Consider the following 19485-nt stretch of genomic DNA (forward strand, 5'->3'; position numbering starts at 1 on the left):
TAGCCACCCAAGACACTGGTATGCTTTGAAGGGCACATTTGGTACCCTCCTTGCATAAACCAGTCTGCACCGGTTCAGGGACTACCAGTCCCTGCTCTGGCGTAACAAGTGAAAGGGGAGTGCCCAGTCCCCTACCCATCACCACCACAGGGGTGGTGCCCAAAGCTCCTCCAGAGGGTCCCTTGATTCTGCCAGCTTGAATCCAAGGTGGCAGAGGCCTCTGGGAGCACCTGCGTGGCCAGGTCAGGCAGGTGACGTCATAGCCCCCTCCTGATAGGTGGTCACCTGGCTAGTTGACCAATCCCTCTTTCAGGGCTATTTAGGGTCTCCCTCTTGGGTGGGTCCTCAGATTTGGCTTCCAAGATCCCAGCAGGACTCCTCTGCAACCTCTATATTGACTTCTGGCCACCGGAACTGCGAATGGACCCTCCAGGAACTGACAATCTGCACCCACGACGAATACTCTGCTTGCAACATTGTTTCCATGGCTCCTTCCAGCTTCTGCAACATTTCCCCAGCTGTGCATCATCTGAGCATCTGAGGGCAACAAGTCTTCAGTCTGCACGAGAAGGAAGAAGGATTCTCCCTTGAAGTGAAGTAGTTGTTCCCCTGCATCTGCAGGCACCAACTGCAACTAGGACCTGCTGTGCGGATCTCCTCTCATCCTGAGCTGTGTGGATCCTGCATCAGGGGTGGTGGTCAGGAGTGGTCCCCTCTGCCAGATGTCCAACTTTGGTGAAGTTAAACCCTTGCCTTCCCATGCAGGACAGTACCCCCATATAATGCATCTCTTGCAGCTACCAAGGTTGTTGTCATCTACTCCAAGGGATCTTTAGGCTCCATGTAACCCAAGCACTCTTACCTGCGACACACAGCCTTCTGCCTGCTTCTCCGGCGGCGTGGGACCCTTCTTTAGTTGTGCTGCGTGGGTGCCTCTGCAACTCCTGGGTCCTCTTCCAGTGGGTCTTTTGTGGGAGCTGCCTTTTCTTCTATGGACTCTCTACCTTGCTAAGGGTCCCCTTGGACTCACTCCTGTGGGTTGAGTCCTCCGGGACCTTGCTGGTCCCAGACGGCTCCACTTTTTGTTTACCGCAACTCTTGCCTTTGCAGTCTGTCTGTGGCGTGGAAAAGCCACCAACAAGCCTTGGCAATCATCCCTCCAGCGTGAGACGTTGACTGCATCTTCCAGGAACTCTTCGTGGACTCCAGGGCTGCATTGCTGACCCTCATCATCCTACCGTCGACCAACTCCTGCAACCACAGACGGGTGGGTAGTGGCTCCTGCCACAACCAGACACTTCTGCGACTTCTGGACTTGGTCCCCTTCTTTTTCAGGTCTTCCTTTTCCGGAATCCGCTACTGGTTTCTTGCAGTCTTGTCTGGGTGTTGCATTATCCTTATTTTCAGACCTTTTGGTGGTTTGGGGAAAAATCCACTAACTTACTCCTTTCTTCCTGGTCGCTGGGAGGGGTCTGTGGTACTTACCTTTGGGATTTCCTAGTTCCCCCAGCTCTCCTCTACAGATTCTACTTACCTGGGTGGGGGTTTCTGCATTACCATTCCATTTTTTAGTATATGGGTGGGCTCCCCCTAGGGTCACTATTGTCTATTGCCATTGCACTGTGTTCTATTGCTATAGATGCCTATTTCTGATTACTAGTGTAAATATTCAGTGTTTACACTTACCTCCTGTCGGGGTAATTGCCTGCCTAGTATTTTTAGTATTGTGTCACTATAATAAGGTACCTTTATTACGGTAACACTGAGTGTGGTCTTTTATGTGTGTAAGTGCTGTGTGACTACAGCGGTATTGCATGAGCTTTGCATGCCACCTAGATAAGCCTTGACTGCTCATCTACAGCTACCTTTAGAGAACCTGGCTTCTAGACACTGCCTACACTACACTAAAAGGGAAACCCTGGACCTGGTATAAGGTGTAAGTACCATAGACACCCACCATACACTAGGCCAGCTTCCTACAGGAACTGAATCCACTGCCACGAAAATGGCTGCTGGCTTAAAACTGTGTGCTAAAGGACGCTGTTGGGGCTCCCGAGCCAGAATAATGGAGCGGTTTAGCCCACATCTGATGGTGAACTTTGCTGCATCTCTCCAGTCAGCGATTGCTGGGTTGAGTATGACTTGGGCCTCATGCAAGACCCTGGGCTGCACTTGGACAACTGAGCCCCACATAGTGTGAGTGTACTGAACAAAAAGGCAGGGAGTGTTAACCAACCGCAATGCTAGTCTAGTGGAAAAGAACACCAACTTGTCAAAGGTATGCAGGATTTTGGATTCCCTATCTACTTCGGTAGTAGGGAAGATGCTGGGGTTGATCCTGGAGGTGGAGGTTTGGACTACCAAGCTCTCCAGGGTGGGGAACTGGGACAGGAAGCTCAGTGCCGGGCCCAAGTGGGATAACAGTGACCGCTTCACTGAATGGGAGGAGAGGTTAAGAAGTGCTAACTCCTGACTGAAGTACCTCTGTCAAAACGTTAGTCTTGACTGCCACGTAGGGGAACTAAAGGTTCAGAAACAAAGCCACCCTGCGCACCACCACTGCAAAGGAGGCTCCATAATCTGTAGCCATGGTAGGAAGAGACACCAAGCCAGTGTACAGTGAGGTGTCTAACCTACTCACATCCGCCAGTTCCTCATGCCAGTTGTCATCTGGTTCACCCGGGGGAGGGGAGGGGGGAGGGAGGGGAGGGGGGGGGGAGGGGTGATATAACATAAAAGGGTCCACAAACACCTCCCAATCAACTCCGTCTCCAGGCCTGTCAAAATAAAAAGGCACTGGCTCAGACTCTGAGGGAATCTTACCAGCTGACTGCCGAGTCGACATCAGGCAATGCCAAATCGTCCCCTTACCAGAGTAGAGAATGACAATGGGGTCGGCGCTGCTACATGGGTTTGGGAGCAGCAGGAAAAAACAGCACTGGGGCAGACTCAAGGACAGGATGCTGTCTTACAGGTGGAGTCACTCTGGATCAAGCACTGGATTCATGGGGCCTGGCTGGCAGGGGACAAACCCTTCTGTAGGAATTCATAGGGATCCCACCAAACCTGCGGGGCCTGAAGGAGCTCCAGAAGAGTAAGGCCACCCAAATATGAGGTGCATGGCGTCACAGAACTCCTTGAGTTCGGTTTGAGTCAACCCAGCTCCTGGAAACTCTGGGGGGCGTCGCAGAGACCCAGGTACAGGCTACAAAAGGTGGAGCGAGGCCTCAAGCATTGTTGTTCCTGTCCCTCGTCCAGTGACTTAGACCGGCACAGATTAGTAGAATGCTTCAACTACTTTGACTTCTTGGGCTTGTGAGACTTACCTGACGATTTAGAACACAACAATGATCATCAGGAACTGCTCCACAAGCGGTACAGGAAACTTCTGGGTAACTGGGATCAAGAGCATCTCGGGTCATCCAACGCAGGGCAATGAGCTTCAGGGAACAGCTCCCTCAGCACCTTCAGGTTCATGACAAGGCAGTTTTCGCAGACCTTAAAGTCATGATCCCTCTTCAAGCACCACAAGCAAATGAAAGGCGGGTCTGTCACAGACATCTGATAGCGACAGGCACAACAGGGTTTTAAACCAGTTGTTTTTTTGAGTGACATCCCTCGGGCAGTAGGAGAAAGGATTCTCAAAATGTTCTTCGATAAAACTTTTGAAAAACAATACTCTGTCGAAAGGGGACTGGAAGTAGCTCGCATATCTGCGCTGACTGGTGCAAAAACAAAATTAATTATGCCAGCGCGCTAGGGTGGACACCAATATAGGCACTGCACATGGCACATCTGATGAGGCCAATGTAGAGTCGAATTGAAGCCACCTACCAGGTACACAGGCATACTGCTCATGAAGTCCCAGATCCAAGCGGATGCCCGTGAATAACTCCGAGATAGGGAATCTGTGACTAGAAGTCTATCAGATACAAGGATATGACAAAACACTTCCACGTCGTAATGTGGCATAACCTTTTATGAGGATATCCAAACATCCTGCTGGTAAGCTGAAGTATTCAATGGTGGTAAGCTGAAGTATCCAAACGCTAGCGTCTTATGGGACAAATTGTTAGGGGAACTGGGCTCCAAATTAAACATTGCTGGCACTAACTTAGCCCCCTAACCAGGTCTGTCTAGCAAATGTCAGTCCATCACATATCTCTGTCATTAGGAAATGGCTGTACCAATCAAAAAGTGAATTCTCATTCACTGGCTTCTGATGATTTCCATAGTTTGGTCATTTTCTGTTTAAGCCTATTGGAAATAACCGATGGGAGATGCTCCCAATTCATGAAAATGTGATTTAGGGGGTCTTATTCCACTTTTTCCTCAAAAAGTATAATATTTTTTAACATATGAACTCATACCGCTTCACTAAATGGGAGGAGAGGTTAAGAAGTGCTAACTCCTGACTGAAGCACCTCTGTCAAAATGTTAGTCTTGACTGCCACGTAGGGGAACTAAAGGTTCAGGAACAAAGCCACCCTGCGCACCACCACTGCAAACGAGGCTCCATAATCTGTAGCCATGGTAGGAAGAGAGACCAAGCCAGTGTACAGTGAGGTGTCTAACCTACTCACATCCGCCAGTTCCTCATGCCAGTTGTCGTCTGGTTCACCTAGGGGGGGGTGATATAACATAGAAGGGTCCACAAAGTTCAGATTTTTCTTCACATTCTTTGACAAACTATGAACTTTTCAGGCTTTCTGAATTTGAACTGACTGTATTCAACACTGCCTGGCTTTGCATTATGTTTTTTTAACAAAGTGCACCCTGTGTCTTGCTCACTTCTGAGATAAAAGAGGCAAAACGTATTTGTAATTCTTGTTCCAGAAAGCATTACAATGCAATGCTTATATAGCCTCATATGATGAGCATACCTTGTAACGAACAACCATAATGAGCTCCGCTCAATACTGACTGGACAGTTTTGCTTCCAAAGATTCTTTAAAGATTTCAGCCTCAATAAGTGCATCGTCTATGCCACATCCACTGACAACTTCCTGCACACCGCAACACAACTTTTGTTGAGTGGAAAGTGCCTATCATTGGATAAAGATGATCAAAATCTACTGGATTGCTCAAAAAAATGTCAGCTGCAAAACAGAAAACACTTTCATCGCAGAAAATCAACAGGAAAGGTGGTCTTCAAGCCAAGCACGCACTTCTGGAAATATTGTTAGAGCTGTGTACACTGCTGCCAAGATTGTGGCGGAAGATGGTATTACTGGTATAAAAAAAAAAAAAAAAAACCTTCAATGGGACACTATTCTAGGGGATCAAAGCATGAATTCCAGCCCACAGAGGAACTTGCTTTTTTTTTTTTTTTTTTTAAATCTTTCAGTCCGCAACAAATAAGCGATATGATAAATTCACCCATGTCCTCTCCCACTTTTAAACTTTATGGCAGACTGGGACGTGTTGATGGCTTGTAGTGATTTTGCACATGTTGGTAAGGCAGTTGGGTTATACGCTTGCAGCTTTGTTTGTTTATGCCTACAGCTGACAGCTTGTTTTCCAGCATCTACTTCATTGGTAGAGTCTTGAAAAATCTCCATGGCAGTTTCACGTGTGCTGGCTGTTCCAGACAAACCACAGCTTTTTTCAAAATCAAAACTTCTAAGAGCAGCAATTGTAAATCCGTTCCTGGCAAATTGACTTCACCAGGTGTGCTGTCAGATTCACAAGATTTTACAACATGAGCTGCTGACAAGTTACTGATCCGTACTGTCATTATAACTATTCATTTTAGTGATTGGCTCTCTACTTTTGCACTTATCATAGATTGCGCAGACAGTCATGTGTAGCGGTGTTTATTTTTTTACCATGATGAAGGATTTGGAAAAGACACAATTTCTGCACAGCATAAGCCTGTCGGGTTCATGGGATTGTCCTCCACTTCTTCGCTTATATCTTCAAAGCGGCCCAGATTACAAATGTCTACCCAACCTAAATTACTTCTCTAATAGTACAAAAACACAAATCAAAAAAAGAAAATGTCTGGTCAATAATATATATATTTTTTTGTTTTTAACCAGAGGAATATCAAGGGACCAGGACTACAGTGTGCTGTTTCAATTACAAGGTCATCTTTGGTCTTCTCCTGAAACTATGTGAAATTGTGAATACGGATGAAAGGGAAAAAAAGTAAGTCAATCTAAAGCAGGGATCTAAAGTAGAGGGCACTGTGTTCTTCAGATTGATAAAGATGTTATACGTGAATCTATGTCTGACACTCACATTTTTACTATGTAAAGACTAAAGTGGCAGCTCAAGCACAACTTCATGTTCTTTCACTAATATTTACCAAGTATTCTGCAGACACACAGTTCATCTTTGCAATGCACTACGGCCTCGCATTTGTCGGAGTTACAGCTATTCTCAGTTGTAAACTCCCAACCAGATTTTTCTTGCATTAAAAGAAAAAAACTGCGCGATTGTGCTGCTACAGTTCACTCGTAATAATACCTATCAGCAAAAGTGCAATTATGAACGTAACCGGCAAAAGTGCAATTAACTGTGTAACAAGGTCGATAGTATGCAAAGCGTTCGACTTCTGCCTAGCGAGATCGTGCTGCGAAAGTAGAGAAAAATTAGTTCACAAACCTGACGGGAAACAGCGAGCCTCTCATGTTTTCTGTACTTGTCGCTGCGCTCGAGGAGGGCTCACCACCGGAAAAGGCATGACACATGTGTGCCTTCCACTCATCAAAGCAAGCAGATTCTAACAGGCAAGCCACCGTGCCGATGAAAGACACTGACGTGACGTCGACAGGGCTCCGAGCCCTTTTCTAATACCTAAAGCGCCTCGCTAGTGATACGCATGCGTAAGCGCATGCGACGCAGGCTCGACCCTAAAAAAGCTAAGTTATAAAAAATACACAGAAGGTTGCCATGCAAGTTTTCGGAACAACCAGACAGATTTTTATATCATAAACCCTCCCCCACTTTTAATAACATCAATGTTACTAAACAAGACACCACTCCTTCCTTGTGAGTTTACAGATATAACTTATTTGTGCATTTTAACACAATATAATGTCACAGCTCTCTGCTTTGCACTCTGCCTCCTCTCGCGAAGATGTCCAGGACTTACAGTACTTCAGAGGTTTCTACTAGGATACATAAACATTCCAGGGCAGTAATGTGAGGGATAGCGTCATAATCTGCCCAGTAACCAGAAACAAGGCAGTGTGCTCAGACCTGAAAGGGCAGGAAAAAGGCTTGAAAGCATGGAAAAATTCCCATGCTGAGAACAAGAGGCATTGGCATAAAAAAATATGATCTGCAACAGCTCCTGGCATTACTAAGGTAGCCTGCTTCCTCGTGGTTTTCAAGAACGTACCATCATCCAAACAGAGTGCCTCTGTAAACCACAATCAGTATTAGAACAATGAGAGCACTACTGTTTACAAAGAATATTACGGTCTCATTTTTTAGGTCGAGTGCAAGCGCCTTTCGAACTGTGTAAGCATTATGTGGGCCTTTAACAACGTTCATCATTTTCACTCATTCAAGGGCTTGCCTTTCAAAAATTCCTTGATGCCACTGGTAAATGCTTTACGTTTGTCCCATCCTGGGGCGGCGGTTTTGTTACCGCATTGCGCACTGACCCTGTTTCATGGATTATTGCACAATTGTCGATATACTTCAGCATAGACAAACTACTTTTTTCTTTTGTCTCTCCATCTTGTGCTCCCTGGTGCTCACAGCGCAGAAACAGCAATGCAAACTCCATCGGCGGTATTGAAGCGCCGGTTACAATGTTTACACTTTACCAAATTCAATTATTTTGGCTTTCCCCTTCACACTTCATTGCTTTCACATAGCACTTGTAAGTGATAAATGCTTTACATAAAAACATAGAAATCCCCAAAGCGGCTCTCCCAGCACAGCGGGAGAGCCAATACTACAATATTCACTGTACCCAGGAAACTTGCCCCATAATGCTTTGCAGGGCATATTTTTTTTTACAAAATATATTTTTACTCATAGCTCGTGGTGGTCCTAGGACAATGGGACCACCACCTAAACAGTCATGAAAACATGCTCTGTCTATATCATTTCTGCGTCCCCACATTAGGTTAGTGGGGACCCCAAAATAATAACCCCTCCCACCATGGTGTCTTTTTAAGCGCTCTCATGGCTGGAACTTTTGTTTTACATCTGGGAGTAGCTTGTGTTTAAAGGTTCTTGCTTGTAATACCATTGCAATAGGAGTGATAGCCCAGAAAATGTGTAATGCACTATGCCCTCTAGGGGCTACATATATGGTTACAGTGCATTATTTTCTGCTACTATCTTTTCACTTGGTTATGCCCTCATGACCATGTCACAAATGCTATTTTCATTGTAGTGTCCTCTGGGGCTGTTCCGAGCATTACAGTATAATGTCAAAGGTTTATTTCTGATAAAGGTTTTTATTGGGTTTACATGATAATTGCATAGGTTTTATTAATCTCTCCTTATTGCAATTATGACCATGATTCAGGCAAACTTAACTTACTTATTACACTATGACTGTTTGAACACTCTTGATATGTTTAGGTGACCCTTCTATTTTATTCCTTTCGTTACTCCTTCATTGCTGTCTTTTTTTCTGGGAAGCTGTCTTTTTTTTTGGAATTGTGTTAGCCAGCAAGCAACTCTGATGGTGGGGTGGTGAAAGTGGTATTCTATTGGAATTAGCATGGTAGATTTAAATTAGGATGCTAAATGGCAACATTTTCAATTTTGGCTGCAGATAAAGAAAAAGGTAAATGGAAGTGCTTTAGTTATACACAGGGCCACTACAATAATGTGGCAGGAAAATACCAAATTACGAGGCAGGGTTGACCAATTCATGTGGCAAGAAAAGTCCAGTTATGAATTTACAAAGCCAATGGCTCTAACTCAAGCAAATGCTAGACCTATTGTATGCAAATGCTTGGTATATTCTTTTTTTTATCCCCTAAAGGTAAAAAGCGATTGGCTTTTATGTGTAAAAATCTTTCACCCGCCAGGTTTACTCCTTGGTGGCATGCTTCATCATAGGGTTCCTGCTTGTTCCGTTACGGTACCAGGTGTGCTGCTACCAATGAGACACAGGAGCACAAGATGGTTAACACCAAAAAATGATTATATTGTAGGATGGATGGGTTTTCTTAGAGGATTAAAAATACCTGCTTAAGACACCACTAGTTTTATTCAAATCTTCAGGGGGTATGAATAAAAAAGGGGAAGATATGATAGAAACTAGTGGCCCCCATTTCTATTTGTCGACATGTTCAAGCCACTTTTCTCTGTGGCTTTCAGCAGGACAAAAAGGTCTTAATTCCTAATACTACTCCTAAAATGTGAAATTACCTCACTATCAAGATGTATACACTGCACACACTCTGTATGCTACAATAAACATCACCCAATTTGAAAAACTGGCAGCAGACAACACAAAATTGCACAATACAACACGTGATCACAAACAAGTACATACATGTAAAAAAAGAAATCTGGGCTTTGCCCCATGGATACTCTGGTGGTCAAACAAGCCTGCAGTCACACTCAGATTGTAAATCAAACGCAACACTTCATTTTAAAGTGAGGATTTCATCCATTGTGCCCTCTTTTTCGGCTACGCCATATTTTCTACATCAAGGTCTCGTCCGGGTAAATTCACCTATAACAAAACACATATTACCACGCATCCGACTCCGGAATGATTGTATCTCTGAATAGAGGAGAAATGCTTGCTGGCCAAAACCCGCTACCCACATCCATGCCTTTCGGTTATCTGTAAACTAAACTACACACCTTTTCAAAATAACAGCTGTGCGCGGGACCATTTCCTGGTTCCTTGCGGACAGGATTCTGGATGGCACTAAAAAGTCTAGTCCGGGGCTGTAACAACATTGTTTTCCCATTAAAATAATTAATATAGACCAGTCTGGGACTAGTGAGCAGAAACGGGGAATGGTCGTCTACATGTCCCTACTTAGGATAAATTAAATAAGAGACCTGTTTTCTATTTTAGGATGAAAAAGGATTCTGATGTGTCCTAACCTGTGGCTGTTAGCAAAAAAAAAAAGGGGGGGGGATGGGGGGGTTGGGGGATTATATGCATGTGTTTGGGGGGGAAAAAAAATTACATTTTTGTGAGGCCTGTAAACCCTGCTATGCAAATGATTATATATTTGACTTGATGAACCCTTTTATCACTTTTGTATGTTTAGAAAACATCTTGGTTAAAAAACACAATGTCTTTATAAGAGTACTCAGTATCCTGGTGTAACCTCGTCGATTTGTGAAAAATTATATTTTTTTCAGAGGTGGAATTATTTTGCTAACCTAAACATTTGCAACTGCTCATGGGATGTAATTTCCTCGAAGAAAAAGAAGAAAAAAATGATTGTATAGGGTGGACTAAAGATGCCAGGAGACTGGAAATCAAAATCGAGTAAAATTGCCCCATGATATATTATCATTCAGGCCCACGTTATGGATGTAAAGTGTCAGTACCCACATCCAAAGGTATCTTGTCACAATTTATTATCTCGGATACGTGGTCCAAGACCACCCACTGGTGATCAGATACTGTATATCTGTGTTTTATATAATGATTAGGCATATTGGTGGTTGCTCTACCACATCGCAAATTGCTCCACTGTTCTATCTTAGTCTTTACTTTAGGAGTGATCATTCCTACATAACAGAGACCACATGGGCAGGTTATGAGATATTCAGCCCTTGCTGTCTTACAGTTCGTAAAGGTTCTAAGATCCTGTTTACTCTGGTTATTAAAGGGAGTGATCTACGTGACTTTTGTTAGACTGTATGACCGGTCACTTGTGCGAGAGTATTGGTAGATTGCCTAGTGTTGCCCTGGGTTCTTTGTAGGAAAGTGTGCACTAGTAGATCCCTCCGGCTCTTGTCCCATTTGTGTGAAAAGGAAAATGTCACTTACCCAGTGTACATCTGTTCGTGGCATTAGTCGCTGCAGATTCACATGCTGTGCATAGTCCGCCGTCTGGTGTTGGGTCGGAGTGTTACAAGTTGTTTTTCTTCGAAGAAGTCTTTTCGAGTCACGAGACCGAGGGACTCCTCCCACTTCGGTTCCATTGCGCATGGGCGTCAACTCCATCTTAGATTGTTTTCCCCGCAGAGGGTGAGGTCGGAGTTGTGTATGCTAATAATAGTGCCCATGCAATGGAATAAATACGTATGTACAAAATGAAGGTTTAATGTAATATATTTACAAATGTACAAATGTTCAAGATCTACTTCTAAACGGCTACAGGCTCCCGGGGAGGAGGGTGGGCGCATGTGAATCTGCAGCGACTAATGCCACGAACAGATGTACACTGGGTAAGTGACATTTTCCGTTCGGTGGCATGTGTAGCTGCAGATACACATGCTGTGCATAGACTAGTAAGCAGTTATCTCCCCAAAAGCGGTGGTTCAGCCTGTAGGAGTGGAAGTAGTTTGAAATAAAGTTCTTAGTACGGCTTGACCTACTGTGGCCTGTTGTGCAGATAACACATCTACACAGTAGTGTTTAGTAAATGTATGAGGCGTAGACCATGTTGCTGCCTTACATATTTCGGTCATTGGAATATTTCCTAGAAAGGCCATAGTAGCACCTTTCTTTCTGGTTGAGTGTGCCTTTAGTGTAATAGGCAGTTCTCTCTTTGCTTTAAGATAGCAGGTTTGGATGCACTTTACTATCCATCTGGCGATACCTTGTTTTGAAATTGGATTTCGTATATGAGGTTTTTGGAAGGCAATAAATAGTTGTTTTGTCTTCCTAATTTCTTTTGTCCTGTCAATGTAGTACATTAGCGCTCTCTTGATGTCTAATGTATGTAGTGCTCTTTCAGCTATTGAATCTGGCTGTGGGAAGAACACTGGTAATTCCACTGTTTGGTTTAAGTGGAACGGTGAGATAACCTTTGGTAAGAATTTGGGATTTGTTCTTAGAACAACCTTATTTTTGTGTATTTGAATAAATGGTTCTTGTATGGTAAACGCCTGTATTTCACTTACTCTCCTTAGAGATGTGATGGCAATGAGAAATGCAACTTTCCACGTTAAGTATTGCATTTCACAAGAATGCATGGGTTCGAAAGGTGGACCCATGAGCCTTGTCAAGACAATGTTGAGGTTCCATGAAGGAACAGGTGGTGTCCTTGGTGGTATAATTCTCTTTAGGCCCTCCATAAACGCTTTAATGACAGGTATTCTAAATAGGGAAGTTGAATGAGTAATCTGCAGGTAAGCAGATATTGCTGCAAGATGTATTTTTATGGAAGAGAAAGCTAGATTTGATTTTTGTAAATGTACTAAATATCCTACTACATCTTTTGGAGATGCATGCAATGGTTGGACTTGATTATTATGGCTTGTTTTATGACCTCCATACACTCTTGTGTGAGGTTCAAGTGTCCAAATTCTAGGATTTCAGGAGCCAAATTGCTAGATTCAGCGATGCTGGGTTTGGATGCCTGATCTGTTGTTTGTGTTGTGTTAACAGATCTGGCCTGTTGGGTAGTTTGACATGAGGTACTACTGACCGGTCTAGTAGTGTGGTATACCAAGGTTGTCTTGCCCATGTTGGTGCTATTAGTATGAGTTTGAGTTTGTTTTGACTCAATCTGTTTACTAGATATGGAAGGAGAGGGAGAGGGGGAAAAGCGTACGCAAATATCCCTGACCAATTCATCCATAGAGCATTGCCTTGAGATTGCCGGTGTGGGTACCTGGATGCGAAGTTTTGGCATTTTGCGTTTTCTTTTGTTGCAAATAGATCTATTTGAGGTGTTCCCCAAATTTGGAAGTAAGTGTTCAGGATTTGGGGGTGAATTTCCCATTCGTGGACCTGTTGGTGATCCCGAGAGAGATTGTCTGCTAGCTGGTTCTGGATCCCTGGAATAAACTGTGCTATTAGGCGAATGTGGTTGTGAATTGCCCAATGCCATATTTTTTGTGTTAGGAGACACAACTGTGTCGAGTGTGTTCCCCCCGGTTTGTTTAAATAATACATTGTCGTCATGTTGTCTGTTTTGACAAGAATGTATTTGTGGGTTATCATTGGTTGGAATGCTTTCAAAGCTAGAAATACTGCTAACAATTCTAGGTGATTTATATGAAACTTTCTTTGATGTACGTCCCATTGTCCTTGGATGCTGTGTTGACTGAGGTGTGCTCCCCACCCTGTCATGGAAGCATCTGTTGTTATCACGTATTGTGGCACTGGGTCTTGGAAAGGCCGCCCTTTGTTTAAATTTGTACTGTTCCACCATAGAAGCGAGATGTATGTTTGGCGGTCTATCAACACCAGATCTAGAAGTTGACCCTGTGCATGTGACCATTGTGATGCTAGGCACTGTTGTAAGGGCCGCATGTGCAATCTTGCGTTTGGGACAATGGCTATGCATGAGGACATCATGCCTAGGAGTTTTAATACCATCTTTGCGTGTATCTTTTGTGTTGGATACATAGCTTGTATCACCTTGTGAAAATGTTGAACCCTTTGTGGACTTGGAGTGGCTATCCCTTTTGTTGTGTTGATTGTCGCTCCTAAGTATTGCTGTGTTTGACACGGCAAAAGGTGTGACTTTGCATAGTTGATGGAGAAACCCAGTTTGTAAAGGGTTTGTATAACATAATCTGTGTGGTGTGAACACTTTGTTAGCGAGTTGGTTTTGATTAACCAATCGTCTAGGTACGGGAACACGTGTATTTGCTGCCTCCTGATATGTGCAGCTACTTCTGCTAGACATTTTGTAAAGACTCTTGGTGCTGTTGTTATTCCGAATGGCAACACTTTGAATTGGTAATGTATTCCATGGAATACGAACCTTAGGTATTTCCTGTGCAAGGGATGTATCGGTATATGGAAATACGAGTCTTTTAGATCTAACGTTGTCATGTAGTCTTGCTGTTTCAGTAGTGGTATTACGTCTTGTAACGTGACCATGTGAAAGTGGTCTGATTTGATGTAGGTGTTTAGTGTTCTGAGATCTAATATTGGTCTCAGACTTTTGTCCTTTTTCGGTATTAGAAAGTACAGTGAGTAAACTCCTGTGTTCTTTTGTGTTTTTGGTACTAATTCTATTGCGTCTTTTTGCAGTAATGCTTGAACGTCTAGTCCTAGAAGGTCTATATGCTGTTTTGACATATTGTGTGTTTTCGGTGGGACGTTTGGAGGGAGTTGGAGAAATTCTATGCAATAACCATGTCGGATAATTGCTAAGACCCAAGTGTCTGTTGTTATTTCCTCCCATGATTTGTGGAACTGGCTTAGTCTTCCCCCCACTGGTGTTGTGTGAAGGGGTTGTGTGACCTGTGAGTCACTGTTTATTTTGAGGGGTTTTGGGACCCTGAAACTTTCCCCGGTTTCTTGGGAATTGGCCCCCTCTGTATTGGCCTCGAAAGCCACCCCTTTGATATTGTCCCTGGTAGGTAGTTGGTCTTGTTTGTGAGGTGCTGGCTTCTGTGGCTTGACCTCGAAACCCTCCTCTGAAAGTTGTTTTGCGAAATGTGCCAAATGTGCCTCTGCCCTGCGGGGAATAGAGTGCACCCATGGCTTTGGCTGTGTCAGTGTCCTTCTTTAATTTTTCAATTGCAGAGTCCACTTCTGGGCCAAACAATTGCTGTTCATTGAACGGCATATTGAGCACTGCCTGTTGTATCTCAGGTTTGAAGCCAGATGTGCGCAGCCATGCGTGCCTCCTTATTGTCACAGCAGTATTTATTGTTCTTGCAGCTGTATCTGCTGCATCCATAGAAGAACGTATTTGGTTGTTGGAGATATTTTGCCCCTCTTCAACCACTTGTTTCGCTCGTTTCTGGAATTCTTTGGGGAGGTGCTCGATGAGATGCTGCATCTCGTCCCAATTGGGCCCTGTCGTATCGCGCTAGGAGTGCTTGCGAGTTGGCGATGCGCCACTGATTTGCAGCTTGTGCTGCAACCCTTTTCCCAGCTGCATCAAACTTGCGGCTCTCCTTGTCCGGAGGTGGTGCGTCGCCTGATGTCTGCGAGTTGGCTCTTTTACGAGCTGCTCCTACGACTACTGAATCTGGTGTCAGTTGTGATGTAATAAAAGCAGGGTCTGTGGGCGGTGCCTTGTATTTTTTCTCCACCCTTGGAGTTATTGCTCTGCTTTTAACAGGCTCCTTGAAAATCTGTTTAGCGTGCCTTAGCATTCCCGGGAGCCTGGGAAGGCTTTGATAATGGCTGTGGGTGGAGGACAGGGTGTTAAAGAGGAAGTCATCCTCAATAGGCTCCGAATGTAGAGATACATTATGAAATTCGGCTGCCCTAGCTACCACCTGTGCATATGCTGTACTGTCCTCAGGTGGTGAGGGTTTAGTTGGGTACGACTCTGGACTATTGTCCGATACTGGAGCATCATAGAGGTCCCATGCTGCCTGATCATTCTGGCTCATGGTGGTATGAGCTGGTGATTGTGGTGGAGTCTGTGCCGGTGATACATGAGTTGACTGTGGTGGAGAGGGTGGTGGAGTTACCCTCTTTACCACCTTTGCTTGTGGTGGCTTGTCTTGTTGCTGGAAGTCAAGTTTCCTTTTCCTTCCGATTGGGGGAAGTGCGCTGATTTTCCCTGTACCCCTTTGGATAAAGATCCTCTTTTGCGTGTGATCTACCTCCGTAGTTTGTAATTCCTCCTCAAATCTGTGTCTTTTTAGTTGGGAGGACAGTGATTGTTCCTCGGAGTAGGAACTGGTTTTTGGTTCGGTTGTCGGGTGTTTTGGCACCGAAACTGTGTCTTTAGTTGTTTTCGGCTCCGACGAGATATTTCTCTTGGCCTCTCGGTGCCGACCATCTTCGGTGCCGCTATCTCTGTGCCGAGCAGCTTCGGTGCCGCTGTCTCTGTGTCGAGTAGCTTCGGTGCCGCTGTCTCTGTGTCGAGCCTTTTCTGCACCACTCTCTCGGTCCCGAGAGTGTTGCGTGCCTGTGTCTCGACCTGAGTCGGACGACTTCGGCACCAGCTCGCCCTTTTTCGGTGCCGATGGACGGTCACCTACTTTATGGGTTATGCCATGGCCTGTTGGCAGTGGCGTCCCCTGGGCTTTGTCTGTTTTCTCGTGTGATCTTTCTTTCGACGTCTTACTCATGGTTGGTTGCTCGTCGACGTCGAATTCTTCAGAATCCGAATCGCGGATGGAGAAAGTTTCTTCTTCTTCCTCCTCCTCCTCGAACCCTTGTTGTCCTGTCGGCGTGGAAGCCATCTGCAACCTCCTGGCTCTTCGGTCCCTGAGCGTTTTTCTCGACCGAAACGCGCAACAGGCCTCACACGACTCTTCCTTGTGCTCGGGGGACAGGCACAAGTTACAGACCAAATGTTGGTCTGTATAAGGATATTTTCTGTGGCGTTCCATCAGTGTCGATGTTGCACGCGGTCGGGCCGACCAGGCCCCGACGGGGGATCGAAAATACCCCGAAGGGTTACCGGAGCTCTTTAAGGCTCGGTGTCGATTTGCCCTAACTATCCCGATACCGAACGAAACAATACCGATGAATTTTCCGTTGATTCTGACCAACTTTCCGACCCGAAACACGGAGCGAAAAGGAACACGCCCGAACCGAAGTGGGAGGAGTCCCTCGGTCTCGTGACTCGAAAAGACTTCTTCGAAGAAAAACAACTTGTAACACTCCGACCCAACACCAGACGGCGGACTATGCACAGCATGTGTATCTGCAGCTACACATGCCACCGAACCATATGTTTTGGCAAATGCTAAAGGCCACTGTTTAGGGTCCGCCAATGTTTACTGATTATTTTGCTTACTTCATCTGATGCTATATTATTAAAAGTAGAGATGCAAATAAGTCTTTCGTACTTTTCCTTTGGTGGAGAGCTTCTAATTGTGCTTCTCTATCATTATTCCTTGTACCTATCATTGCTCTTTCCACAATCCTTTTTGGAAACTTTCTTGCTTTTAGCTTGAGTGCTAAATTAGCTGCTTGCTTTTTGTAATCCTTGATATCGGAACAGTTTCTTTTAAGTCTGAGGAAATGTCCGAACTGAAGATTTTCCGTAAGGTGATGTGGGTGAAAGCTGTCTGAGTAGCAGACAGTCTTTTGCCGTAGTTTTTTCATGAGTCATAGTTTTTTAACACTCCCCGATACGCGTTTATGTTCAAATCCAGGAATACCAGTTCTTTGTTACTGATGGTGTGAGTGAACTTCAAATATTCATTCTGTGTATTAAACCAATTAAGGATGTTGCTGTCACTTTATTACTATTCCAGATGACTAACATACCGTCTATGACACTTTTCCAAAGGAACATTCTGTTCAGGAAAGGTTTATGGACATTTAGTATTTTGTGTGTTTAAAAATGGTGTACATATAGCCCTGCTATGCTCAGTGCAAAGGTACTCCCCATGCTGGTCCCGTGTTTTTGAAGATAGAGAGCCCTCACATTTCAAAAAGTTTTTCATTGAGGCCCATTCACAGTAATGCATCACCATATTTCTCAGTGTTTGATATCCCCAAATTACTTCTAAGATTACATCCCACAGTATGTTCAGCGTCTCCTGTTAGGGGGAACTGGTATACAAACTCTCCATATCTAATCCTAAAAGTAGCTGACCTTCAGGATCAAATTAAATATCACATCAAAGGCATAATATGTCTTTTGTGTCCTTTAAGTACATACTTGTGCCTTGGACTATTGGTCTTATAAAAGCATCCGCACATTTGGACAGGGACTCTAATACTGAACCTGTACCTGAAACTCTGGGGCGTCCCGATGATCTTTCCAAATTCTTGTGAATCTTTGGGATGGTGTAAAAATATGGCATGCTAGGTGATTTATTAATAAAGAAAGCCCCTTCCTTGGTGATTAAAGCGCTAGCTAGGCGCTCTTCTACTATGCTGCCAATTTCTTTCATAAGGTAGACAAGTAGGGTCTGTTTGCAGGCTTTCATAATTTCTTCTATCACTTAAGAGGCGGAGAAATTCATTCCGATAAACCTCCCATGACTGTATAACATTTGTGCCCACTTTAGCAGCCAGTTTCATCTCTATCATTCTTTTATAGCTGCCATCTCTTTTCTTGTGGGAAAAAAGGGCACGATGGAGGATGAACGAAATCCTCCCACTAAAATGAACTGCTGCATTTGATTTACATCCTCAGAGTGGGACTACAGGCTTGTTTGACCACTGGAGGATCCATAGGGGCAAAGCCTTTTTTTATATATATTTTTTTTATATGTATGTATGTATTGGTCTCTGATTAAGTGTTGTATTGTGCACTTGTGTTGTTTGTTGCTACAGAGTTTTCATACTCGTGGATTGCTCACCATTTTGTGCCTGGAAGTGCTCACTATAAACACTATGACAACCCAGTGTCTATTACCACTAGGGTTGCCCACAGAGGGGGTGGTGTGCGACAGGGATTACCTCTACACAGATCTACCTTTCTGATTTATTTCTCCCCATTATTTATTACAGGTATAAAATATTCCCTACCAACTAGGTACAACTATTCCTAACCAACTGGGTGAGATGTTCATTGTAGCATGATGCAGGGTGTGTGCAGTGCCTACATGTTGCTATTCAAGTAATTTCACATTTTAGGAGTGGCATTAGGGATTTAGTCCCTTGGTCCTGATGGAAGCCACAGGGAAGAGTGACTGGAAACATGTTGATCAATAGAAACAGGGGTCGCTGAAACCACCAGCTTCTATCATGTCTTACCCTTTTTTTTTTTAATCATACAGCCTGAAGACAACTAGTGGTGTCTTATCAGGCAGGCATTTTTTTAAAATCTTTTAAGAAAACCCCTCCAACCTACAATATAATCATTATTTGGCAGTAACCATCTAGTGCTCCCGCGTCTCTCACTGCTAGCAGCACGCCCTGTTCAATTACGGAATGGGAAAGAACCCTATGATGAAGCATGCAACCTAGAGTGTTGGGTGAAAGTTTTACACATAAAACGCAAACACTTTTTGCCTGTAGGGAATAAAGTATATAAAATGAGACTTGAATATTCTTTGTATACAGTAGGGCTCTCTTTGTTCTGATACTTTAGCAAGCAGGAGGAAGGGCAACCCTGAAAAAAAAAGCCTCTTACCTCCCCCTTTACAGTACCATAATCAGTATTCGGAACTAGAATTCAGAACATCTGTAAGCCACTTAAAAGTCTTTCACAATGACTGAATGATGTGAGCATGAGATTTGCTGAAAGGAGCTCAGAGGCACCACTTACAAGAATATTCACTGGCCAGGCCTCAAGCTTATAAAAGACAGACAAGGCACTGGTCCTCACTCTATCCCAGAATTCTGCAAGGGGTAGGGGAAAACACAGGAAGCTTTATAGACTTGTGACATGAACTTTATATATGCTCATACAGAAAATAAGTCTGTAATCTTGCCATCAAACCTTCTACACCAGCTCACAATGCCTGTTCTGCTACAGCTCCTAGACACTGCTGCCTTTTTCTCTCCCCAGAGTAGCTTACACGTAACAACATGAA

General features: G+C 44.2%; 1 protein-coding gene across 7 annotated transcripts in view; it reads right to left on the reverse strand.

Annotated features, from left to right (window-relative positions):
• Positions 1 to 19485, reverse strand: part of EP300 (E1A binding protein p300) — a 498766-nt gene that overhangs the window by 437976 nt on the left and 41305 nt on the right. The window lies entirely within an intron of this gene.

This window comes from Pleurodeles waltl, chromosome 4_2, assembly GCF_031143425.1.
Source record: "Pleurodeles waltl isolate 20211129_DDA chromosome 4_2, aPleWal1.hap1.20221129, whole genome shotgun sequence".
Lineage (NCBI taxonomy): Eukaryota > Metazoa > Chordata > Amphibia > Caudata > Salamandridae > Pleurodeles > Pleurodeles waltl.